General features: G+C 39.3%; 1 long non-coding RNA gene across 2 annotated transcripts in view; it reads right to left on the bottom strand.

The window, feature by feature from the left end:
• Window positions 1-421: 421 nt before the first annotated feature.
• Window positions 422-27,548, bottom strand: part of LOC133069387 (uncharacterized) — a 71,539-nt gene continuing 44,412 nt past the window's right edge. For both annotated transcript variants that reach the window (XR_009695846.1, XR_009695847.1), the window contains exons 3-5: window positions 4,226-4,256; window positions 3,462-3,533; window positions 422-647 (exon numbers count right to left, since the gene is read on the bottom strand). This is a non-coding gene — a long non-coding RNA (uncharacterized LOC133069387). The remainder of the gene's footprint in view (window positions 648-3,461; window positions 3,534-4,225; window positions 4,257-27,548) is intronic.

Raw genomic sequence — 27,548 nt, 5'->3', positions numbered from 1 at the left:
GAGAGGAAAACTGAAATTTAGAAAGCATATAGCCAAGGTCACAAAACTAGAAAATGACAGAGAACAAATTTAAAACAATGACCTATGAAATGTCAAAGCTCAGCCTCTAAATCACTGCACTATAAAATTCTGGTAACATGAAAAACCTAATACATTTGGATAGGGATGATAATTATTTACAGTTCGATCTTAGAAAGGATGAACTAGAAACTGCTGGCAATACCCAGGACCTCCCAAACATAGGGACACTTTGATTTCATCATTACACATACATCATTGAAAGACAGGAAATGACCTTCTAGGCATGTGGGAAAAGTGGTTGAAGATATGTGAAAACTAGCAAGATAAGGAAATAAGCAGCAAAAAACTGGTTCAACTGCATAAGAGTGATACTGATTAGAATCATTTGTGTGTGCTCTATTTCCATTTGTACTGCAACATAGCAGGCTGCACAGACTTTGTGTTTTTATTATATATGTTTTATTTTGTAGCAACAAATTCTTCCCATTGGACCTCTCACATTTGAATGCAGAGAAGCAGCACATGTGGGCTTGGGTGTCATCCTGACCGAGGTTTGAAGCTTGCTGCATTATTTATTGCCAGTGTAGCCTTGGGCAACCTGTACACTCTAACCTCAGTTTTTTCACCTGTAAAGTGAAGGTTAAAAAAAAAAAAAAAAAGGAAGAACATGTTTTAAATATCATATAGTATTTAATACATGTAAAAACCACATGGCACTTTGTTAACTATTATTTGCATTGTGATGTGATTAATAAGCAAGGCCATTTGAGCATCGAAAACTTGAAATGGTTTTGTTTTTCTAATTAGACAAAAGCATTGTCCTCACCTCCCTCCATTTTGCAGCTGTTTCCAATTTATAGTCCCACCTCCTTGCCCCCTACTCCCATGGTGGGACTTCTGTGTCCTTCAGTAAATACAACAACTTGCTAAGAGAAGAAACAAGGATAAAACGAACAGCAGGGTGGAGTAACAGAAGAATGAGGATAAAAGGAAGAGGCTATTTTTAAGCTTATAAAACAACTTCATGCCATGCAGCAGAAATAGATCCAGCATTGTGAACAGAGAAGGGAAATTTCTTTGTGAGCTTCCTGGGAAGAAAGGAAGATAATTTATTGCAGTGAACCATCCAGAGATGTTTGGAGAGAAGGCTTCATCCAGCCCTTAGACAACATTCCCATCATGCCACACATAAATATCCAGGGTCCAGATATAACCGAACTGACTTCACCAAGAGTCAAGAATCTAAACCAGAAACACGTTAACTGAAGGCACATTCTATTGGATTTTATACATTTGAACAAGAAGACCAAGAGATACAGTTCCAGGGATTGAATCAGGCCTTAAATATATGGTATTAAATATGAGTAAACTGGAGATAATAGCAAAGACCTTAAGCAAAGCATGTAGGAACAAGTTAAGTGCTCAGTAACCTTTGGGAAACTCTAATCTCTGATATTTCGTTTGTTAAAGGGGAGGAGAAATAGTTCACAGGATCTCAGCTTAGAGGGGAGACTTGGCTGGAGAGCAGTCAGGTTGAACATCTGAGCCTGTTGAGAAAAAGAGGGTGCTTCAGGGGGACAGAACACAGAGCAACAGGGACCCCTTCCAAGAGCCTGCAACTGAGATCTTCACAAAGCTGTTATTTGTGTTTACAAGAGTATTTATTATGTTAATTTGAGATTTATTATAGAAGAAGAATATTGGCAATGGACCAACTTCTAATGGACAAATAATTGGCAAAACACTTATCATTGACTCATTGTTCCTGAGGAAACTATTTAATCTTTATCACTTCAAATCTGTCAGTAAACATGAGAAAGACTATGCCTTCACTCTACATCTGAGTAATATGAGAAGTGCGCAATTGACCACTGCCCTTCAGGAGAGCTGCCACTCAAGCACCAGTGAATTCTTCGAAATCCAACTCCACTCTGGTACCACAACCACTGTGGAGGAAGAAGGAGTGACTGGTGAAACCTCATTCAGGAATTCAAAAAGTAAAAAGGGAGAGGGTGTGGGTGAGAGTCCTGAATGGCCTGAGGTATCAAAGGGATTTGGACAGATTATTAAAAATAAGAGAGAAAATACAAGCCAAAGATGGAAGCACAGTACAATATTTAAATAATAAAGAGGAAAACATCCCAAATGAGTTTTGCAGTCCAGTTCAGTTTAGTCACTCAGTCGTGTCCGACTCTTTGCAACCTCATGGACTGCAGCACGCCAGTCCTCCCTATCCATCGCCAACCAAACGCCTACATAAAAATAGCAGTCAGTTAAAACTAGGAAGGAAGTGAAGAAAGAAAGGGGGGTGAAGAGTTAAAATTAAAAAGACAATGATGTTTTTGAACTGTGGTGCTGGAGAAGATTCTTGAGAGTCCCTTGGACTACAAGAAGATCAAATGAGTCAATCCTAAAGGAAATCAACCCTGAATATTCATTGGAAGAAGCAGAGAATATGATGGTTAGATAGCATCACTGACTCAGTGGACATGAATTTGCACAAACTCCAAGAGTTAGTAAAGGACAGAGGAGTCTAGCTTGCTGTAGTCCATGGGGTCCCAAAGAGTCAGACACGACTGAGGGACTCTACAACAACAACATTTTATTCCTTTTCTTTAAAGAAATGATTTCAAGTCATTGCTCACGTTTGACTTTTTAAAACTGCCTTACAGAGCCACAAAGCGAAGTATTTGGTTGTTTTAATGGGAAATGTATTATAAATGTGCTAATTGAAGGATGGTGATTCTCGATGAGTTAAAGAAAATGATAACCCAAGAGTAAGGGTGTATCTGTTTTGATCCAGCCCTGTCTAGGGAGAGAGACACTGGGACTCATTTCTATCTGGACTTTCACTTTTTTACTTGAAGAATGAACTCTCTGGCATATCTGAACTGCCGGCATCACTCCTCCTGTGCTTCGGGGCCAGTATTAAGTAAAATGGAGGTTACTTGAACACAAGCACTGCTATATGGAGACAGTCGAGCTGAAACCGAGATGGCCAAGTGACGAAAGGGCTGGATGTGCTGGACAAAGGGACAGTTCTCACTCTGGGCGGGATGAAGTGGACAGCGAGAGATTTCATCATGCTACTCGTAACAGTGCACAATTGAGAGCTTATGAATTGTTTACTTCTGGAATTTCTCCACATACTATTTTTCAGGCTGAAATTGATGATGGGTAACTGAACACATAGAAAGAGAAATCGTGGACAAGGGGGGCCTGCTGATTTTGTTAAGGGTTGTTTTTGTTTTTAAATAAGCATATAATTGCTTTTTTCGTTTTATAATATCCCCTAGGCTGCATGGATAACAACACTCCTCCTCCCCCATGCATTTGAGCCTTAGCTTTGTTCTGAGGACCAGGTTTCACCTCCATCCCCACTCCCCAACCCCTCGCCAGCACCACCCGACTCCCAGCCCCATGCTCCTTCCGCCACTGACCCAGGTGAGCGTCCACTCTCAAAGTGGCCCTGCCTCTTGGCCTTCTGCTCCTTCAGGGCAGGCCTCCGGCTCCTGGAAAATTGAGCAATGCCACCACAACTGCTGGACCAGCAGGCCATTTCACTGCTCCCTTTCTCTTTCCTTTTAAACCCCGACCACCCGACTCCCTCAGCTCCTGTCCGTTCCACTCCACCCCATCACACTCTATCACAGACACCTGTGACTTTCCTTTCTGCTGAGCACAGGTTCTAATTCTGTATCAGTTTACTAAACTAATGGACGCAGGACCCATGTCTACTTAGCTCATGGTTACATTTCCGCATCTACTACCAGACTACCATTCTTGGCATCTAGATGACACTCAGTAAAACGTGTTAAATGGATGGGTGAGCAAGTGGCTACTATCCCCATCCATCCGGCTGCTCAAGCTGCCTGATCTCACTGACTGCCTCAGGCGACTCACTGGTGGTCAGCGGCAGCCTGCACAACAGGACAGTTTATTCATTGTTCCTACGGCTTGGCACAGAGGAGACATTCTACTTATGAGTCAAGTGCCACTAGAAGGACTGTTGCCTCAGGAAACCAAGCGGCCACATCTCTGGACAGCCTCTCTGTGACTGTCCCTCTCTCGGCTACAGAAACAGGAGTGAACTCGCCACTCGCCAGAGGGAACCCACTCTGCAACTCCCACCATTCTATCAGAAACACTGTTGAGCATTTTAATCCCTCCAACTCCTTCCCGAGAGGCCAGTGGACCACCTCACCTGCTCCTTCCTGATAGTAGGTCCTCTTCACCTGAAAAAAATGAAATGGCAATGTGTTCAGAGTAATTTTAAAAGGTTTCTGTGATTTGTGGATTAGCCATGTCTAATAAACTGTACCAGAGTGGGTCGCCATTTCCTTCTCCAGAGGATCTTCCTCTGCAGGGATCGAACCCAGATCTCCTGCCTTGCAGGCAGAGGCTCTACCCTCTGAGCCACCAGGGAAGCCTAATAAATTGTTGTTTATTAGGAAAAAATAATGTGTTTTTTCTAACCAAAATAATTCACATATATTAGTTATGAGCTTTTTGGATGAGACATGCTAAAACAAATAATTATCTTTCATGCTAATGCAGCAGTGAAAGCAAAATGCCCCAAACTTCAATCCATCATAGGTATTTTATCCAACTCCTACTTGAGTTCTTTAGCTAATTTATTTTCATCCTCAAGAAACATATTGATTCACATTATCTAGTAGAAGATATAAAAGGCTGGCATGAATTTGTTCTGATTTCATTTGCTACCTATGTTATGTTACTCCCTCACCTACTACATTTTATGTTTCAGTATATTGAATTAATTTTTCAGTTTCCTTATTTGGGCCTCAGATTTTTATATAATTTCTCATCATGAAAAAAAAAACAATTGAAATATGCTTTAATTGCTCACAAGCTTTTCTTCTGATCCTGAGAACTGTATTTGCTTCTCTTTAATCCTCCCTTATTAAGTACACCTCTAAGAAGTGACTTCATGCATCTTGCAACACACCACACCCTTTAAATAAAGGGGAGGCTTCCACGGGATGATGACTAAACCCTACACTGTTCTGCATAATGCGACCAGAGCCCTTATATTAGAAGATAGCCATCTGCCATTGCCTCTTACACAATCAGTTCCTAAAGCCACAAAGTATGACCCACATGTCTTAGGCTCCATATCACAGCATGAAAAGCCACAGGATTTTCACATTTGTTTAATGTCATTTTAAACTGTTATGAACTTTGCTTCTCACCTTACCAAGAAGCCCACCACCAACCCCTGTGGAGAATGCCCAGGGCTTGGGACTCAGGACCAGATGACTTCATTCTATATTGTTGTTTCTACACCTGCAGAGCTCATCTTAGCAAAGATTCTTCTTTTCCCCTTGTCATCTTTTCCCCTTGTCTTTACCTCTGTTCCCCAATATCCATCAATTCTTTTAGCTGAGAAAATCCTGTCTAGCAAAGCTTTAAAGTTTGTTACTCAATCCAAAAAAAAATCTGGCAGAACAGGGGTGTGAACCTGGATTAAGAATGTAGTCAAACAAATGACTTTTGATTTCTTTTATCCAGTTTTAGCTGTGAAAAAATACAGTAGAGAAATAATACAAGGAAGAACAAACAAATATAATCAAAGTTACAGTGAGTTGGTTTGCCCACAATTTCTTGGCTTTTTTCCCCTAACACTGGCCACTCCTCAAATAGCCTTTACTAGTTCCTTCTCATCTCTTTTACTTCTTTTTCAAAAAACATATTAATAAGGCTGTTAAAGTGAGATATAATATACATGCCATAAACTTCACTGGACTTTCCTGATGCCTTAATTGGTAAAGAATCTGCCTGCAATGCAGAAGACCTAGATTCGATCCCTGGGTCAGGAAGATCCCCTGGAGAAGGGCATGACAACCCACTCCAGTAATCTTGCCTGGAGAATCCCCATGGACCGGGGAGCCTGGTGGGCTACAGTCCATAGGGTGGCAAAATGTCGGACATGACTGAGCGACTAAGCACAAACTTCACATGTTTTAAGTGCACAGCTCAAAGATTTTCAGTAAATTTACCAAGCCACACAGCCACACCACTGCCATACAGTTTTAGAACATTTCCATTTCCTCAAAAAGGTCCCTTGTATGTATTTCTTTGACTTGGCAAGGAGCTTAGTCTTTGAACCAGTTGTCTTTATACTCACTTTCTAGATGATCTCATCTGGTCTCTACATTTTAAGTACCAGATATATATATATTAATGAGTCCCAAATCTACATCCCCACTCTGACCCCCTCTCCTGAACTCCAGACTCATCTCCTAAACATCTAATAGGCATCTCAAACTCAGCATGCTCCAAACTGAGTTTTGATCTTTCCGTAAAACTGCTCCTCCCAGTCTTCCCTCACCAGGTAATAGCAATTTTTTATTCCAGTTGCTCAAGCCAAAACCCCTGGAGTCATCTTTGACTCCTGTCTGTCTTTACACCCCAACACCAAATCCATCAAGAAATCCTGTTGACTCTACCTGTAAAACAGAGGCAGAATCCAGCTACTTTCCATACCCAGCCAGCTACTACCTGGGTCCAAGCCACCACACCTCTCACCTGGGTTATTGCCAGTAATTCCCTTACTGGTCTCCTGCTCTTGTGCTTACTCCCTGCCTTCTATTCTCCACACAGAAGCCAGAGGAATTCTTTAAAAATTTAAGTCAGATCGTGTCATGACTCAAAACTCTACAATGCAGTTATTTTCAGTCCCATCTAGTTTCTTTGTATTTTGTTGCTTGAGGAGAAATGTTGGGGTAAATTATGGACAAAAGATACCAAAAGACAAAAAAAAAAAAAATTTGCTGCCGCTTCTGAAGAGCCAGGAGTAAAAACTGAAAGTTGGGAGCAAAAGCAGGGTATGGTGCATGCCCTCTGCACTGAACACCGCAAGAGGGATGGGCAAAATACCTAAGCTACTCCTCTGCCTGAAACCTGGACACACTCCTACCCTCACCCCATGTAAGGAACTAGCTCGCCCTCCCTCCGGGAGTGAGCAAGCAAGGGAACTTCTTGTTTGTTCTCACTACTCCTGCTGTAGCAGGGGCCCCAATAAAGCCTTGTCTGGGGGAAAAAAAACTGTAATGACTTCCTACCACATACAAAACAAAAGCCAATATCCTTACAATGGCTTCAGTTCAGTTCAGTTGCTCAGTTGTGTCCAACTCTTTGTGAACCCATGGACTGCAGCAGGCCAGGCTTCCCTGTCCATCACTAACTCCCGGAGCTTACTCAAACTCATGTCCATCAAGTCGGGGATGCCCTCCAACCATCTCATCCTCCGTCATCCCCTTCTCCTTCTGCCTTCAGCCTTTCCCAGCATCAGGGTCTTTTCTAGTGAGTCACTTCTTTGCATCAGGTGGCCAAAATATTGGGGTTTCAGCTTCAGCATCAGTCCTTCCAATGAATATTCAGGACTGATTTCCTTTAGGATGGACTGGTTGGATCTCCTTGCAGTCCAAGGGTCTCTCAAGAGTCTTCTCCAATACCACAGTTCAAAAGCATCAATTCTTCAGCACTCAGCTTTCTTAGTTGACCCCATAAGTGCTTTGACCTTGACTCCTACTAGTTTCTCCCTTGTTCACTCTGCTTCAGTCTCACTGGCCTCCTTGTTCTTTCTGACACATTTGGTTCAGAATCTTAGCAATGACTGTTCCTTCTGCCTACAAGACTCTTTCCCAGAAAACTGGTGAAATTCTTTATCTCCTATATGCCTTCCCCCAAATCCTACTTCTCAATGAATCCTATCTTCATCACCCTATTTAATGCTATAAATTCCCTGCCTGCACTCTTAATCCCTCTTACCTTATTCTACTTTTTCTTGTTATATGGAACTTTCCACCCTTTAACTGACAAGCTGCTTCTAACTTTAATATGAAATAGCAAAGGGCCATGAAGAGCTAAATAATGTTGTTAGAGAATGAGAAAGGATATTACACCCACTGAACAGGAAATTTATTATAAAGTTGCAGCCTTTAAAAGGGCCGATCAATGCAAAAGGATGCAGAGATGGAAAAATGAGACCAAGCAAAAAGAATAAAGGGCCCAGAAATAAGTCGACATAGGAACTTGGGATATGACATACTACCATCACAAATCATTGAGAAAGAAAAGGTTATATATTTAATAATTTGTACCAGGACAACTGGCTTTCTAGTTGGAAAAAGATAAAATTAGACCCCTATTTTACATCACACACAAAAGAGATCCCAGACAGATTAAGAAACTAAACAGAAACTCTTAAACCTTAAAAGAAAATACAGGAAAATATGCTTATGACATCCTGGTAGGAAAAGTTTTTATAAACAAGACAAAAAAACATACAAACCATGAAAATATAGAATTATTTGACTATACTACTATTTAAAAGCATCTGTATAATAGAAGACACAATATACCACATTAAAATGAATGCCAACATCTAAAAGATGATACATATAATTGGGAAAGGAGTGGTTTCCACTATTTATATGTATTTTAACTGCAAGTAATAATTAAAAAACAAACAATTTTATGGAAACACTTTTAAGGTTTAAAATAAAATTTAAATGTTGGAATATATAAATAGACAATTAATTCACAGAAAAGGAAATTTATCTGGCCAGTGTACATATGAAAAGTATTCAACCTTGCTAAATGAATATGCAATTAAAATGATGATACTCTCCTAGTGGCTCCACAAAATATAAACTCTGATAATGCAAACTGTAATTCATAAGAATGTAGGAGAAATGACACTGTTATACTCCCTGACAGTGTGTAACAATTTGGACAATTTGACAACATTCAATAAAGTTGAAAACGCATGGATCGTACTGCACAATCCATCCATTTTTAGAAACTAAGCCAGAGAAACCGGCATACATACACACAATACTGTGTATAGCATGTTCATCGCAGCTTTGCCTGTGACTGCAAAAAACAGTGGAAAATAATTTAAATGTCCAGCAGCTGAAAAGATGCTCAACATCACTCATTATTAGAGAAATGCAAATCAAAACCACAGTGAGGTACCATTACACGCCAGTCAGGATGGCTGCTATCCAAAGTCTACAAGCAATAAATGCTGGAGAGGGTGTGGAGAAAAGGGAACCCTCTTACACTGTTGGTGGGAATGCAAACTAGTACAGCCGCTATGGAAATCAGTGTGGAGATTTCTTAAAAAACTGGAAATAGAACTGCCGTATGACCCAGCAATCCCACTTCTGGGCATACACACTGAGGAAACCAGATCTGAAAGAGACACGTGCACCCCAATGTTCATCGCAGCACTGTTTATAATAGCCAGGACATGGAAGCAACCTAGATGCCCATCAGCAGATGAATGGATAAGGAAGCTGTGGTACATATACACCATGGAATATTACTCAGCCGTTAAAAAGAATTCATTTGAACCAGTCCTAATGAGATGGATGAAGCTGGAGCCCATTATACAGAGTGAAGTAAGCCAGAAAGATAAAGAACATTACAGCATACTAACACATATATATGGAATTTAGAAAGGTGATAACGATAACCCTATATGCAAAACAGAAAAAGAGACACAGAAATACAGAACAGACTTTTGAACTTTGTGGGAGAAAGTGAGGGTGGGATATTTCAAAAGAACAGCATGTATACTATCTATGGTGAAACAGATCACCAGCCCAGGTGGGATGCATGAGACAGGTGCACTGGTGCACTGGTGCACTGGGAAGACCCAGAGGAATCGGGTGGAGAGGGAGGTGGGAGGGGGGATCAGGATCGGGAATACATGTAAATCCATGGTTGATTCATATCAATGTATGACAAAACCCACTGGGAAAAAAAATAATAATAATAATAAAAATAAAAATAAATAAATAAATGTCCAGCAGCAAGAGAAGGTATAGATAAGTAGTGATGTAATAAATTTATCAAAACAGTAAATTTCAAAAACATAATGACAATTTTTAAAAAAACTATCTATAAAGCCATATATTTAATGAGTTTTTAACTATGCTAATATTTATAAAAGTAGGAAATATTATTTTTAATATAAATACATCTACATAAAGAGAAAAAATACATATGATTTGCAGTGAATCACAAAAATAGCCATAACTTCCCACCCCTCCTAGAAATCCACTTTTACAGTGTGACTTGACCGCTCCTTCCACCAAGAAGTGAACTCTGTTTTCCTACCCCTTGAATCTCACATCATCATGACTCTCATTTTCACCCACAGAATGCAGTAGAAGCGATAGTTTGCCAGTGGCTAAACACACTTCCATTCTACTCTTCCTCTCAGAACCTCCAAGCATCTAGAGAATAAACTTGGTCTAGGCTGCTGAGTGATGAGCACTCCATGGTGCAGTCAGCCCTGTCACCCTCGGCTACAATCAGCTAACCACTAGACACATGAGTAGAACTGTAATAAGACAAACAAGAACCCATCTGAGCTGCCAAATGACCATAGACACATGAGCAAGCCTAGGTCAGATCAGTCCAGCCCATCTCAGGTCATAGCATCATCCAGCTGACCTATAGACTCATAAGCAATAACAAGGGGTTTTTGTTTTGCATCACTAAGAATTAGGGGTAATTTTTCTGTACAGCAGTAAATATGGGATGCATATGTTATTTTCAGTATAATGACCTCAAAGGAAAGAGGGAAAAGGAGACTATGAAGGGGAGGGAGACAACTTCACCTTTTACACTGACTTTTCTCAGGATTTAGAAGTCCTCAAATCCTGTGATAAATCTGGACAATGGTAACACAGGGGTCTGTTATGTTATTTTTAGAATTAATCTGAAATATTGCCCAACTGGTTTAAAGAGGCATGCTACCATTCTTTACTTTTTTGTCATATTAATATGATAGAACTAGACATGACTAAAAGATCTGGTTCATCATGTGGTTCTCATGTAGACTGGCTACACAGAAATTTGGAAATATTAGATCTAGACTTTTGTAATTGACGTCATGAGCCATTTAACTCAGACTGACCAAATATTATGGTTACACCTCATTCTGTGGTAGCATATAAACAAGAATTAAGAAAAATATCAAACCCTCAATTAATCATAACTCAAGAAACAAATTTTCTTTCATGGAAAAAGTCTATTTTTAAGAGAAATCAAAAACAAGCTATTATCAAAGATATTCTTTAATTTTTAGACTAAGTCCTGGGGTCAGCGCCAAGTCAAAATAATCTTCACAACTTCAATATTAAGGTAAGAGAACGGCTGTACACTTTTGAGAAATATTTTCATCAAAGACTGAGATAAAATGTGTTTCTAGCTGATCTTCACTGTATCAAAAAATTACTTTAATTGTGCATCCCATCCAGTGATGCTGCTTTTATTGAACAGAATTATTTTCAGTTTGCTGCAATATAATACCAAAATTTAAAAAAAAACTCATACTGTATGTATGACCTAGTCCCTTCACTGTTCACCTGAAACTATCACGACATTATTAATTGGCTATACACCAATACAAGAAAAGGGAACGGAAACCCACTCCAGCATTCTCGCCTAGAGAATCCTGTGGACAGAGGAGCTTAGTGGGCTGCTGACTATGGGGTCGCACAGAGTCAGACACAACCGAAGTGACTTAGCAGCAGCAGCAGCATACACAAATACAAAATTAAAAGTTAAAGAGAAAAACTTTAACTTAAATTAGAAGGAAGACCTTTCATGATTTAACTTTGAAATATGAAGTTGAGGCCAAACTTCTGACTTATCACTCTTCCTAATTTGTATACAGCTACTTGGAATGAAAAAAAATCTCATCCTGTGCCATATGAGTGAAGCCAAAAGTATCCAAAATTGCAAGGACTCCTCTCCTTTGGAGACAATGAAAGTCTCAGGAGAAGTGAAACTACCATCTTTAAAAAGAACCAGGAGTAATCAAATATTGTGCGGTTTTTTGCCTGTTTTTAAATATGTTGAATTTGGATGTTAAGTGAATATTTTGTGATTCATGAGTTGATATTAAATAAATGATACTTTCACTATTAAAAATAATAAATAAATAACTCTTACTGCAAGAGGACAAGGGTGTAGGAATTGTAAAAAAAAAAAAAAAATCTGCACAAAACTAGGCCTATCCATAAATACCTAGCCCCAGGGCAACCAGTTGAAAAAGTTTCATTAATCTTTACAAGTTAAAGGATTTCTAAGGAGCCAGTGCCCCTGATTTGGATAGAATCCATTCACCACATTCAAGTTTAATGAAGGACAGAAAGTGAAAGTGAAAGTCACTCAGTCGTATCTGACTCTTGGCGACCCCATGGACTAATACTGTCCATGGAATTCTCCAGGCCAGAATACTGGAGTGGGTAGCCTTTCCCTTCTCCAGGGGATCTTCCCAACCCAGGGATCGAACCCAGGTCTCCCACATTGCAGGTGGATTCTTTACCAGCTGAACCACCAGGGAAGCCCAAGGAAGGACAGAGTTTGTACCTAAAACTCTAGGTGAAAACATAAGCAAGCAACAACCAACCTCTCTGCCATTTAGAGCCAGGAGCACAAAGGCTTCCTTTACAGGGGAAATAATGGGAAAAGTGGAACCAACAACATTCTAGGTGGCAAGAGATAAGGAAAGGAAATTTGTGGCCAAAAGACAAGGTCAGAAAAGAGGATTTGGAAGAGTGTTGATTTGAGACAAACAGACAAAGTAGAAAGTGTATGGTCTGAAGTGAGTCAAGTCATATATGAGTCAGGCTGGCAGAATAAGTCAAGTCTACATGGAGTTGAAAATGAATCAATTTCATTTGCAGAGATTACCTGCAAGGCTACCTCATTCATATTTACTTATTTATTATGTATATTAAATGCCCCTTTTTCTTTCTGGTTCTACTGCTGTCCATAAGTGATTATAAATAGTTTGTTGTAAGCTTTTTAGGTTTAATTTCTAATAAAGAATGACTGCTGCTGCTGCTAAGTCACTTCAGTCATGTCCGACCCTGTGCAACCCCCATAGATGGCAGCCCACCAGGCTCCCCCGTCCCTGGGATTCTCAAGGCAAGAACACTGGAGTGGGTCGCCATTTCCTTCTCCAATGTGTGAAAGTGAAAAGTAAAAGTGAAGTCACTCAGTCATGTCCGACTTGTAGCGACCCGATGGACTGCAGCCTACCAGGCTCCTCCGTCCATGGGATTTTCCAGGCAAGAGTACTGGAGTGGGGTGCCATTGCCTTCTCCAATGACTATAGAGCTGCAAAAATTGTATAGCTGAAGGTCAATATGGCAAAATAAAGCAAATAGCAAAATCACCTATCTCAATATTTGAGTAAACAAAAATCAAAAATATTTATCAATAATATTTAAAATTTAAAAAGTGCTTAGTATGTACCAGGAATTATTCTTAGAACTTTATACTTATTATCTTATTCAATAACATAATACATTTATGAAAAAATACTATTATTATCCCATTTTATAGATGTAGAAACTGAAGTACAGATTGTAACTAGTAATTGGTAGGCCTCAGATATGATCACAAGCAGTCTAAATCCAGAGCTTGTGTCTTTAACCACCATAATATTCTCTCATAAACAGACCAAATAGGCGAACAAGCAATGTGAAGAGCAAGAAGAAAAGAAGTCCTCAGTTGCCACTCAAGGAAAGAATCTAAGCTTATGCCATAAACTTTGAAAAGAGGCATCTAAAAAAAATAAGAAAGAAATAAAAAGGATTGAGAATATGTACTAATCCTATTCCCACTTACCAGAAACAACACTGAATTAACATTTTGAATCAAACAAATCCAGAAAATTATTGCTCACACCCCCACAAAGAAAGTTGGTAATTAGTGAAACAAAGGAGTGCACAGGCAATGTCAGGAGGAGGTAACATTCCTGACTTTAGCATTTTCCAGGGCTCTGTGGAAAAGGGGAAATTGAATTAAAGCCTGAGACAATATGTTCAAAAATAAAATACATTCCTAATGAGTCTGCTCTTTATTATAGAATATTTAACACAATCTTATATTAGAGCACAGAGCTCAGGTCTTCCAATAAAGACTGCATGTAGCTCCCATCTCAATATGCAGCTTATAAACCATATTCGATGGAAGCAAAACAAATCTCAGATAAGATGGCAAGTGTCCAGAAGAACTTACTTACATCAGAGCAAATTGAAGTTCAGTTCACATTAAAAATGAATGAGATAAAAATGAATCACATTTCAATGGCCAATACACAAACACATAGAGGATGAAACAGTAAAATAAGATGAAAGAAGATCTTGCAGGGTTAAGAAAACTAATTGAGCATCAAAACTACAACTATAGTGTATAGGGGCTCTATAAACTATGATCCCTGGACCAAATCCAGGACACCACTTAGTTTTATAAAATGTTACTGGCACACAGTTACATCCATTCATTTATGTATTATCTGTGGTTGCTTTTGCACGGTAACAGCAAAGCTGAGTAGTCACAACAAATCCATGTGGCCCAAAAGCCCCAAATATTTACCAAGGGGGGCCAATACCTGCTCGAGAAAATTGATCTGTTATAAACAAGCTGGCCCTCCTGTCCTGGGCTCTCCTACACCCACCTCTGCGCTGCTGTTTCCTGTTTCACCTTGAAACTGAATGTGTACTGCCATAAATGCTGTATGAGCTGATGGATCACACTTTCAACCACATTATTACATGCCTTGAAAAATGTACACTTCTTACCCTCAGTTTAAGCCACGCATCTTTGATAATATACAATCATATAACTGCTAACATTTATTTAGCACTTTATGCTAGGTACTATTGCGTTTTTATAAGAATACAGAAAAATTGGTAAAGGTGATATATAAATAAATAACTTTTAGGCAGTATTACATTAGTGGAAAATACTTCCCTGTTGCTTAACAATTCTTCATAGATCAATATAAAAATTAAAAAATGAGGAAGGAGAAAAATCAAGCTCAAAGTTTACAACAGTTTATTCTACTTTCATAAACAATTTTTATTGAAAGCATCTTTGTAGTAAATAGTTGAGATTTGTTTACTTTATTAATTTTCAGAAAACATATCAGTCTGCAACCTTGATTATTGAGGATTTATAATTATTTCAAACAGTTACAAAGTACAGTACAAAATTACGTGCTACAATTTTAACCTTGGAGCTTTCCAGGTGGCTCACTGGTAAAGAATCCACTTGCACTGGAGGAGACGCAGGTTTGATCCCTGGGTCAGGAAGAGCCCCTGGAGAGGGAAATGGCAACCCACTCCAGTATTCTTCCCTGAAAAATCTCACGAACAGTGAAACCTGGCTCCACTACAGTCCATGGGGTTGCGAAGAGTCGGACATGACTTAGTGACTAAGCACAGCACACGGCAGCACTTCACCCTTGGCTAGGAATAAAGAGAAAGCACATTTTATCCTCACTAGCCATTGAACTGAAATTTATAACGTTGAGGAAAATACCCTAATAGGTTAACTTGCTACCAACTCCTCAACTCCCAAATGAAAGCTTCCACAGTTCCCGTGGGTGTTTCTTATTCTTGAGCAGATGTTAAGTTTACTTATTAGAAAATAATTATAAAGTCTTGTATAAAAAGATTCTTCTCATCTGCAAACTCTGATCATGTGATTGTTGCCCGAAGTATTTTTGAGAATCCTAGGATAGCATCCAGGATCACAGAAAATTGCCAAAATCAATTAGCAATGTCTGTTATGGGCATGCATGATTTGGCCCATACTGTATGTTCATCATTTCTGACAGTATGAAAAGGAAAAGGACTGATTTTGGAATATTGGGTATTGATATTCAAGGAACAGGGGAAAGAAGAGGAGCAGCAGAAAACTTTCAATGGCATCATCATGGATGCTAAAAAGAAGAATAGGTCTAGGAAGATAGACAATAGACATATTCCTTGAGATAGGTACATTCCTTGAGAAAGGAAATTTGACAAATTGTAATTCACTGGAGACTTTGCTTCAAGTGATTTCAGCAGAATGATGGAGAAACTTAAGCACAGAGACTAAGGAAATAAGGAAATGGATACAATCTACATGTTTCTAAAAATCTAAGATTCCTCACACTTCACTCCTCTCCCTAATATATAATAATGCATGTTTGGTTCTGGGATTATTTCTTTGTTCACAATTATGCATCCTGAAATCACAACTTCTGGTTATGTCCTTCTAATATATCCAAATTGCCATTATACTATTTTTCTCTGTAAACACAGCTAATTCTGGGAGCCTGTCTTGCATTATTCTGAAGACATCTCTTACAACTACATTTCCTTTTCAGCTAAATTAATAACTTTTACTAGTGTTAAAAAGATTTCCTGTTTCAATAATGTGAAACATGCTATAATTAAACAATATTTACAACTCCAAGGGTATCAGATTAACATTCATAATGGTTCTCTTCAATTAAAGCTCAATAATGAGTTTTGGTTCTTCAGTATCTAATGTATTAATCAATACTTTGGGTTTTCAAAAATCTATTTAGAATATGTAAAATCCTGAAGTACTTCACCTAAGTCATACTGCAGTGGAAAAGGAGAAAAAAATGTGATTTCTCCATGTGAATGTTCACTAAAAATGTAGATAATCTTATACTCAATTTATGAGTCACATAAAGACATAATGGAATGAATACAACCAGATCCAGGGGCACATCCATGCTCCAGTGTGCCACACCTCACTGGTTAAAACCTGGAAATACCAGTGTTTCCACTCACACATCAAGGCTTGTTCTAGGGAAATAAATGAACACAGTGTTTCAGACAAATATGATTTTACCACACACTTATATATTTGAAAGAAACAATCATATCAGGAGTCAGAGAAATGGAAAGAAGCCGAGTTGAGGAGAAATAAACCAGGAACAGAGCTGAGAGTGCTGACCCAGAATCAGTTCTCTACTCTGAAATTGATGAAAACAACTGACCTGCCAGGGTCATAGTTTTCACATCTAAAAAATGAGAAAATAGAGGTTGAAAATCTTCAAGGTTCTCTCCTGTCCAAACACCTGATGGTCTTGTGAGTCTACAATGATTAGGGAAGCACACTAAGCTATCAAGAGAAAACAGAACACAGAAGATCAGCTTCAAACTCAGGAAAAAGGAGAAGAACCCCCATTTTAAAGATTAGGTTTATAGTTAGGCCATTTAAGGGAAACTGGCATATAAATTCTCATAGGAACAAATACTGATCTGTCCTCTGTGCATAATACTGCAGGTGTATTATGAAGGTAAGTTAAAATGTTCCTGTATAATCAAATCATCTGTGTATAAGTAAGGATGAAGGAAATGCCAATCTGTTACATCATGAGTCATTAAGTGATTTAAGCTATGTCAATAGCTTGTGTAACAAGAAAAAAAAATCCACTGTTATTAAACAACAGTGGGAAAGATTTGTATCACATAATTTAAAAGTCAGAATGAAAGCCTTGTTGTGGCCCATATTATAGACTACCAGTTCATTATTCCCTGAGCACATCTCTCTGAAATAAGATTACTAGCAATATTTTTTCCTTTTATTTTTATGTCTAGTAAATATTAAGTCTTCATGTTTAGGGCAGTTCTTAAATCCAGGCCAGTCTAAAACATAGCAAAAATTTCCATTCTGTCAAGCTAGTCATTATTCATTGTCCAACTGAATCTTAAAAGAAATTTATCTTTTAGCTTCATCCTCAATAACCAGTTAAGAAGGTTAATCATATACAAGATGTAAGGTCAAATTACTTTTTTTCTTTTAGAATCACCATGTGAAATCCATTTCTGAACACATGTATCAGGTTGTAGCCTGCACTTACCAAAATGTTAAAAGAGTACCTCATCATATTTGCCATTTAAGTAACAATCATTCATTCAATTTTTACTATGTTCCAATTGTACCAAACATTTTATGTAAATTATGTCATTTAACCCTCACAATAATTTAGGGGGTAACTATCATTATCCTCATTTTACAGTTGTGTCTGACTCTTTGTGACCCCATGGATTGTAACCCGCCAGGCTCTTCCATCCATGGGATTTCCCAAGCAAGAATACTGGAGTGGGTTGCCGTTTCCTTCTCCAGGAAGGAATTCAAACCAGGGATTGAACCCAGGTCTTCCACATTGCAAGCAGACTCTTTACTATCTGAGCCACTAGGGAAGCCCAAGAGAACTATATTGAAGGAAATGAGATGTTAAAGTGTCAAAGCCAAGCTTTGAAGTCACTTCTCTTAACTTGTGTGGGAGCAGAAGGGTGACAGATGGAAGGTGATGGAAGGTAGTTATTAAATTCAGGAGAATAAGAACTTGCTTGTTCTAGTAAAATCAGGAAAATGAAATTCTACTTACTTGGTGGTGCTTTGGAATATCCATCAGGCACTCAATAAAACAGTGACTGATAGCTGATTGACCAAACCTGGCATTCAATAGGATTATTATCAAAGATGAGGTGAGTTTGGTTGTGATAGCAATTGTGTTAAGTAAGCAGAAAAGATGTCATTATCCTCATTTTACAAAAGACCAAACAGACGGCTCAATTGGTAAGTAATTTACAGAAGGCCATGCAGCCTGTAAGGAATGAAGGGCGGACATACAGGACTTCCAGAACCAAATGCAGTGTTGTTTCCACAGTGTCACACAACATCTCCAAAGATGAGGCTTTGTTTAATTCAGGGAGGGCTCTACCCACTTCTCTTGTGGCTCACCTTGACTGTCCTGGGCTTTCCCCTATTTCCAAATAGTCTGTTAAATTATATATTTGTGACTAGATGCAGCACCACTCTACTGTCTGGAGGAGATGAACTGAACGCTCCCACCCACAGACCTTGGAAATAACAAAGTGTTTATACACGATGAAGTAGTCATGTTATTAGTGCTTCAATAAGACAGAAGGAGCCAATTACTCACCGTGAGCCCTTGGAGCTTACAGCAGGCTTCACATTTGTAAAGAACATTGTAAATGTTTGCTTAACTAAGTGATTGAATAAACACAAGCATAGGGACCACTCTCGTCTAACCAGTGGTCTCCAGGTTAGGCAGTATGAATCCCAAGGATTATACCATATGATCCACTAGGATATGAAAAGAAAATAATAAAATTTATACAGAAAGTTTTTATATCATCTTTTTTTAAATGTCTATGTTGCCTTATAATGTATAGGCTATTTACAATAGTGGTATATGTAAAAATTTACAAATTAAGGTGCAAGTATGAGCATACAAACATTAGGATTACGTTATACAAAAGATTTTATTGATGGGGATACATAATTTTGTAAAAGTTGGAAACTTCTGGTCAAGATCAATTCAGTTGTTTTGCCTTCTGTGAGCCCCACAAGAGTTTCAAAACATGTTTTCCTGTGGTTCTCAAGTCTGAGTGGGCACAGGAATCACTTGGGTGGCTTGGTTAAAAAAAAAAAAAAAGCCACATTACATGGTTCCAACCCCAGATATACTGATGTAGTAGACCTGTGGCAGGATCCAAGAATCTGTATTTTTAACAAACAACCAGGTAATTCTACAACAAGAGGCCTCAGGGGAAGCACTATGCCACACGGCTGCGGTGAACTGAGGCATTCTCCCCTTCTCCCCCCATCGCTTATCAGATACCCTGATATAGTTTTGAGAACCAAAGGAATAAAGGTTCTCCTAGGTTCTCCAAGCCTATTGGTTATGAGCTTAATGCCTTGAATAAAAAAATATGATGGTAATAATTATAAAATCAGCTACCATTTACTGAGCATTCACTCTGTTTAGATATTTCTAATCACCATAATCCTACAAGGTTGCTATCATCAGCCTCATTTGGCAAAAGAGGAAACAGGCCTTGCTAACAACATTAAGCCAGTTACCCAAGATGTTCCATTATTTTTTCAAAAACCTTTAAGGCTCAGAAGAAGCTTTACAATTTTCCAACAACCCATTGTCCAACAACTCATGCGTGAGAGAAATGGGTTTAAAATCTTGATCTCTGTTTACATTCAGATTCACATGAATCAAGGTTGCTAAGAATGGTAGTTCTGGTTTCCTCATTGCCAGCCACTACTTTGTCTTTGTTCACAATGAACTCAGGAAGTCCAGAGATGGCTTTTCTATACTCCACAAAATATTCTACCCACGTGTGTGCGTGCTAAGTTGCTTCAGTCATATCCGACTCTATGCAACCCTATGGATAGTAGCCCACCAAACTCTTCTGTCCATGGGATTCTTCAGGCAAGAATACTAGAGTGCATTGCCATGCCGTCCTCCAGAGAGGATCTTCCCGACCCAGGGATCGAACCCATGTTTCCTGTGGCTCCTGCATTGCAAGGAGATTCTTCACTGCTGAGTCACTAGGAAGTTCCATTCTAGCACAAAGGTTAATTAAAGAAAATGACTCAAATACAAATGCTCTGAAATATTTATGTAAAATTACCCGTCTCATGCCCTCAACTACCATCTTTGAAATGGAAGGTTTGGGCTAACCATGTACTCAAATCCATCTATTCCAAATATTAGAAAAGGATAATTTACCACTTCTTTCAGCAATATAGGAGTCATTTATTTAAAAGACTTCTTGGGGGACTTCCCTGGTGATCCAGTGGTTAAGAATCCTTCTGTCAGTGCAGGGGACACCACAGGTTCCATCCCTGATCAGGGAACTAAGATCCCATGTGCTGCAGGGCAACTAGAGAGCCTGGGCCGCAACTACTGAGCCCTCATCCTCTAGAGCCCATGCTGCATAGCAAGAGAAAGCCCACAAGATGCAACAAAGACCCAAGGCAGCCAAAATATAAATAAATATATAAATAAATAAAAGACTCCTCTGGGTCTCAGTGCCAGACCTTCCACATCTTCTGACGTGGACTCATCTGCTTCCCATGTTAAAGCAACTTAGTCACTCTTGTGAAATCCACACTACCCTCAACTATTGTGGCTTTAAGGCATGAAGAAATGAAGTAAATTAGTACTACCAAGATCATGTGAACTCAAAAATCCATTTCCAAAAGCAATGTTAATTACAGTCCTATCTTCTCACTTAGATCACTTACTTTGAAGGAAGCTGTCTTGTTATGTCACTCAAGAAGGCCCACTGACAGGTTGAAGGCAAAAGGTAAGGAACTGAGGCCTCCAGCCAACTGCCATGTGAATGAGCTACCTTGAGCCAGTGATGCACCATCCTGGAGGTAAACCCTTAAGCCCCAGTCAAGCCTTCAGATGACTGCTGCCCTTGAAGACACTGCAACTGCAACCACATGAGAGAACCTAAGTCAAAACCATCCATCTAAGCCACTCCCAGATTTCTGACCCTCAGAAATTATGTATGATATTTGTGCTTTTAAGCTTAACACCACACATACACACACACACACACACACACACACACACCAGCAGTAACACTCTTAGGACTTGCCTCTGAAAGAGAATGCCCAAATCACTCTCTTAGAGATTTGTCCTGGAAGGGAATCTGGCCTGAACACCAAAACAATGTTTTATAATTCTGTTTTGTTGCTTCCTGTTCCTATATAATCAACCCCCAAATAGTTATCAAGAATTAACATACCCCAGGACTTCCCTTGGACTGCAAGGAGATCCAATCAGTCCATCCTAAAGGAAATCAGTCCTGAATATTCATTGGAAGGACTGATGCTGAAGCTGAAACTCCAATACTTCGGTCACCTGATGCTCTGAAAAAGCTCTGACTCACTGAAAAAGACCCTGATGCTGGGAAAGATTGAAGGCAGGAGGAAAAGTGGATGACAGAAGATGAGATAGTTGGATGGCATCACCTACTGGATGGACATGAGTTTGAGTAAACTCTGGGAATTAGTGATGGACAGGGAGGCCTGGCGTACCTCCCCATGTCAGTCCATGGGGTTGCAAAGAGTTTGACATGACCAAGCAACTGAACTGACTGACTGACTGAGGACTTCCCTGGTGGTCCACTGGTTAAGAATCTGCCTGCCAATGCAGGGGAACTCAGGTTCGATTTCTGGTCCAGGAAGATACCACATGCCAAGGGGCAAATAAGCCTAAGAGCCACAACTACTGAAGCCCGCATACCATAGAGCCCATGCTCTGGAACAGAAGCCCGCGTACAGCTAGAGAGGAGCCTCCACTCACTGAAACTAGAGAAAGCCCATGCATAGCAATGAAGACCCAGTGCAGCCAAAAATAAATAAATAGATAAATTTTTAAATGTTGTAATAATAAAAAAAAAGAATTAAAATACTTCTCCCTTCTTACGGCATTCCTGGATCTAGTCAGGAGGGGTATGGCCAGTGCTGGGGCAGCTGTGGGTCTGGTCTGTAGCCATAAACTCATGCAGTGTTGGCCTCTCACACTGACCAGGGTCATTCTCACTCTGAACTATTCACCAAGCTTGTGTTTAAGTGGTCTATAGCTATATGCAACCCACCCACAATAAAGACAGTGTGAGCACCAACCAACCTCCAAGCTCGAGGAGCTTCTTAGAGTCTGCAAGAAACACAGGTTGGCCTTTGTGGTCTTTTGGTGTGACATTCAAGCTACTGGGCCATTGTCTCTATTTTAATCTACTGAGATTCCCAGGAATTAGCAGAAACAGGTGTCAAAGATATACTATGTATTTTGTATTGTCCCAGATGGTAGCAAGGAGAATTCTAATTATTCAAACAAGGAATCTGTGGTTCTTTGGACCCTAATGACATCTTTTTGTGACCGTAAATATGACCAGTAAGTTCTTTGGCTGGGGCATCATGCCACTGTAGTAAGATAAAGATCAGCCTTGTTTTTTACTTGCTCGTGTGGGCCTGGGGGGCATATTCTCACCGCAGAGTTCATTCTCCGACTTCAAAGAGAATTCTGTTCTGAAGAAGTGATGTATTTAGAACTGAATGAAACTGAACAATGCCAGTAGATTAACGATGGTTAGAAAGACTTCTTTTAAACTTCCTTGTCTATGTTTTGCAAATCATAGGTTTTTAGTTTGAAATGTGTACCTTGCACATGAAATGGCCCAGATACAATACAGTAATCTTCTTGATAGTGGATTTGCCTTTTTCCATTTCACTGTCCTTCACTGAATGCAATTTGCATTGAGTTTCAACAATATGAGCATTTAGGGATTCATTGTTTTTTTAATTTCATAAACAAAATGCAGAGTTTGAAATAACTTCTGTTGTTTTTAGATTTTAATGGGTTTTTTTGTGCCATGAAACTTCCTTAATTGCTAGAACTGGATCTTACAGGAGCCATGTTGCCCTCCCTTACATGTCACTGACACCCATCTACACCATTCCAAGAGCTTCCTAGGTGGCTCAGTGGTAAAGAATTTGCCTGCCAATGCAGGAGACTTGGGTTTGATCCCTTGGTCAGGAAGACCTTCCGGAGAAGGAAATGGCAACCCACTTCAGTATTCTTGCCTGGGAAATCCCATGAACAGAGGAGCTTGATGGGTTGCAGCCCATGGAGTTGCAAAGAATCAGACACGACTTAGCGACTAAATAGCAATAGCACCATTTCGAACAGATGCAGGTTGAACCATTCTACCACTAGCTTAGCTACGGGATGCTGGGCCTCAATTTCCCCAACTTTGTATTGGAAGTTCTGGACTACATGGTGTTACAGCTGCTTTCCTATGATAATATATTTTTTTTTAATTTAAGAAAAACTTGTGAAAATTAACCTTTATATTTAGTTATAAAACTTAGGTAGAATAAAAATAGTCTGGCCCAAGACACTTCCCAATAACCTTTCAACATTTCCTTTAATTAGTTGTGGCCTTTCAGAGAAGTCAACCTCTTCCTTCACCCTCTGGATCGCCCACTTTCTAAATGTCTTCCTTGGTTGAACAAATTTTGGATAGGCAGTTGAAAAAAAGAACACTATAGTACTGTAATCAGTATACTATGCTAGTTTCTAATCTGGCTGAGGCCATCAGATGTGGACTGTGGGGAGAGCAAATGTGATAACTGGATGTACATAGCCATTTGCTGTTCATCAAATATCTTCTCCCTCCTTTGAAAATGTGACACTGTGAATCCTATTCCAGTCCATTGTCCTGATCATCAGAGGCCACAAACTGACCATCTACAGTCTTTCTGTGGCTTACAGAGATATCTTCTTTATCCTCCACATTCTGGAATGGCCAACCATCCCAGTTTGCCCGGGACTCTCTGTTTTAGCAGTGAAAGAACACCTTGGTCCTGGACCAACCAAGATGACTGATCACTCTATTAAAAATATTGGTGCAAGAGTTTTTTGTTCTTTTTTTTCCTTAATTTTAAATTAGTTGCCAAGATTTAAATGTCAGGTTATTTCACAGAAAAATCCATATATCTGGCTTCTCTTTAAAAAATGAAATATCTGGCACCACCAGGTCCTCTTTCACGGCAACCACCAGTAGAAGCTGAATAACTACTGCCGCAATACACAAGATGTGTTACTTCCAGGGTCCCACTGCCCAGCCACTCCAAACTATTCCCCCAGAGTGAGGTGAACACCAGACCTTCATCAAAACCCTCAGGCTGTTGTTTTTCTTATGGTAAAGTGGAAAATGAAATACTTCCTATATCTATATCTCAATCAGAAGGAGCAAAAAATGAAAGATCTACCAATAGGAGAAAACATATTTTTGTGTGTGGAAGTGAAAAATATTCCTACCTGTTAATAGATCTGGCCTTCCACATGTGGTACACAACCTACCTGCCCCTCCAGGCACTGAAGTCCTGACACACACAATGGATTCTGTCATTTATATTATAGCTGATGGCTGGTGATGTTAGCAGTATTTTCACTCAAGAACTTGGCAGTGCTGGCCAAGGTGCTCAAACTACTAGGAAACATTATTAAACTGTGTCTTAAATGCTTGATCCTTCCTGACAGGAATTCAATTTCTGTCATTGCTTCTGCCTCATGTAAAAATCAGATAACCCTTATTTTCCTCACCAGGGATTTCTTGAGTTTCAGCTTCTCTAATTAATTTTTGTGCTTCATTAATCTTGAAGTCATCAAGGCTCTAAGCAAACACATATAACCTAGGGCTGGTAATCCATTTTAATATTGTTTCACAAGGGAATATTTATAAAATGCCATCTCTTACATTTAAAAAAAATTGGCAAACTTTACATTCTTATCTGTGTTTCAGGAAGTTAATTCTCATCTATAAATCACAAATAAGCAACCAACCGGAGGGAGCAGAAATTCTCAGCTCCATACAGGCAGGGATGATGCCCTTTTTTGAACTCATTATTTTAATTTCAGAAACCAGTACATGCCTAGTCCATAGTGAGCCCTTGAGTAGCATTAACTGAATACATGAGTGACTGAATAAATTAATTTTGCTGGAGAAAGAGTAAGTTTTGAAGTGAAGAGGATATGAGGTCAAATCTCAATTTCCAATCCCAGCTTTGCCTCTCCCAGGCAATTTCTCTGAGCCTCAGTGCCCACATCGGTGCAGCAGAAATTTCTATGCCCTGTAGGGAAGCTATGAGGATTAAAAGAGAGAATGTTCCAGGCCTAGCACACAGAAAGTTTGCAATAAAGAGCAGCTATTTAAAAAGTCCTTTGCAAGAGATATTGGAGAGAAAGAATGGAAGAAATCCTTAAGCTATTTTAAGCATGAAGCACTTCAAAGGAAGAATTTAAAAGTTGCAGACAGTTTCATGTTTCCTAAATTTGATAAAATACTATTCTTACAATTACATTTTTAAATTGTGTTTAGGTTTGTCTATATCTCAATATTTTTAGTTGAGCAGAGGCTCCCCTATTATCATTTCATCCAGATTCTATAGTTTGATTTTTATTGTGTAAAACAGATAAACCAACAGCATGTGTAATTGCAACAATTAAATATTTAAAAGCATGCAAATGTAAGGTTAAGAATAGAAAGACTGGATTTTATCTTTACAAAAAAACTGAATTAAGTTATATATATACTGCGCTATGTGATCTGATGTAAATGTTGACAGTATATTTTATAAAAATAGATTCATTCAAATAAATGACCTTTGATAGATTTCAAACAATAAAAATGAAATCTAGTAATGAATTTCTTTCTTAGCCAGCTCAAATCTGAGATTCTATCCTTTTAATGAGTCTTTCCAAAGATTTGAGTTTGACCACCATCCTAAGTTGAAAATAAAATGTCCATGACCAGTTGTGAAAAACAGTGCTCACCGGATGGATCTCCCACTTTTCTTGTAGAGCTAGAAGGTACAAACAGTTCCACTCTGCAGGGGAGCTCAGATCATGGCTTTATTGAGCTTGGTTTGTCTGAAATGTTCTTCATCACATGTTGCTGCATCTTTGAGAAAACGTAATCATTTCCTGAAATTGTATGAACACTACTCATTGGTACTCTGTATAAGAGACTCTTGACTATTTCACTTGTATTTAGGATGACCAGTTTGCCTTTCAGATATGAAGTTGAAGACTCTTTTTTTTTTTTTTCACCTATTTCCCCATCCTTATTCCCACACCTGCATATGGTAAACTGGCCTTCCACATTCATTCTAATCTCCTTGCAATGGGCCTTCCTGAGCTGCAGACACTGGAACACTAAGAGCCACAGCTCCCAGACCTCCTAGAAACCAGGATTTTATTTAAATTAGTTGCATTAATCAGAAGTACAGCCATGAGAACTGGAAGTTCAAGTTTGCTGGTGGGCAAGCTTCGACGTTTTGCTCTTTCTGCTGGAAACACTGGAGGGGTGGTACCTGGTTTTTCTGGGGCAGTGCTAGCTCTCTGATACTGACAGAGCTGGTCTCAGTCTCAGAGCCAGTGGTTGGCACCTCAGCTTCCATTCAGCTAGAGATTTCCTGATTGAAGAGCAGTCCCTCCTTCAGTAAGGACAGTCATTGTGTGGCTTTCATGGTTGTCCGTGAAAGCTCAACATGGAGGCTATTTCTTCAGCCTTCTCAGTGATTCTGTGAGCCACAGAATTAAAGCTGTAATTAACCCCCTTTCAGCATAAGCTAGCTAAAGTGGATCCTCTTCTTCGCAACCGAACCCTGACAGATATAACCTTTCATTCCTAGCCATTGAAATCTCTTCCACTCTGAAATCAACTACTAGGAGGTAGGCTTATTTGTTCAATCAGTACATAGATGATGTGCCTGGAACTGTTCTAGACTGTGGAGATACCATGATAAATAAACATATTAAATATAAGGTCAAATGCTCAGACAACAGTCATTTAAGGAAGAAAGACAGATATTCACCATGTGAAAAATAAGCTTATGTCAGAGATACATGTAATGAAGAAACGAAAGCAGAGTAAATGATAGTAACTCTGGCAAGCGGTGGAGGTGGGAGGAGGGTGGCGGAGGGGGTCTCATACTGGATAGTGTGATCAGGAAGGAAGACCTCTTTGACATTTAAGTAGAGACCTAAGTAACAAGCAGGGATCCACCATGCAACGACCTGTGAATAGAGCCTTCCAGAACAGGCGCTAAAAGAAAAAGGCAGAAAGGTGAGAATGAGCTCAGGACGTACAAGAGAAAGATAAAAGGCCTGTGTGACTGGAGCTTAATGAGCTCAGAGGCAAAAGGGAGGAGTCCATTTCATCTATTCACTCACTCATTAAATATTTGTTGACCACCTACTATGCACTAGGCTCAGTTCTGGGTGGTTGCATTATAGCAGTGAACAATAAGAGACA

Source organism: Dama dama, chromosome 14 (assembly GCF_033118175.1).
Source record: "Dama dama isolate Ldn47 chromosome 14, ASM3311817v1, whole genome shotgun sequence".
In the NCBI taxonomy this organism is placed as follows: Eukaryota; Metazoa; Chordata; class Mammalia; order Artiodactyla; family Cervidae; genus Dama; species Dama dama.
The sequence above is the reverse complement of the archived record's forward strand: the minus strand, read 5'-3'. Positions and strand labels throughout refer to the sequence as shown.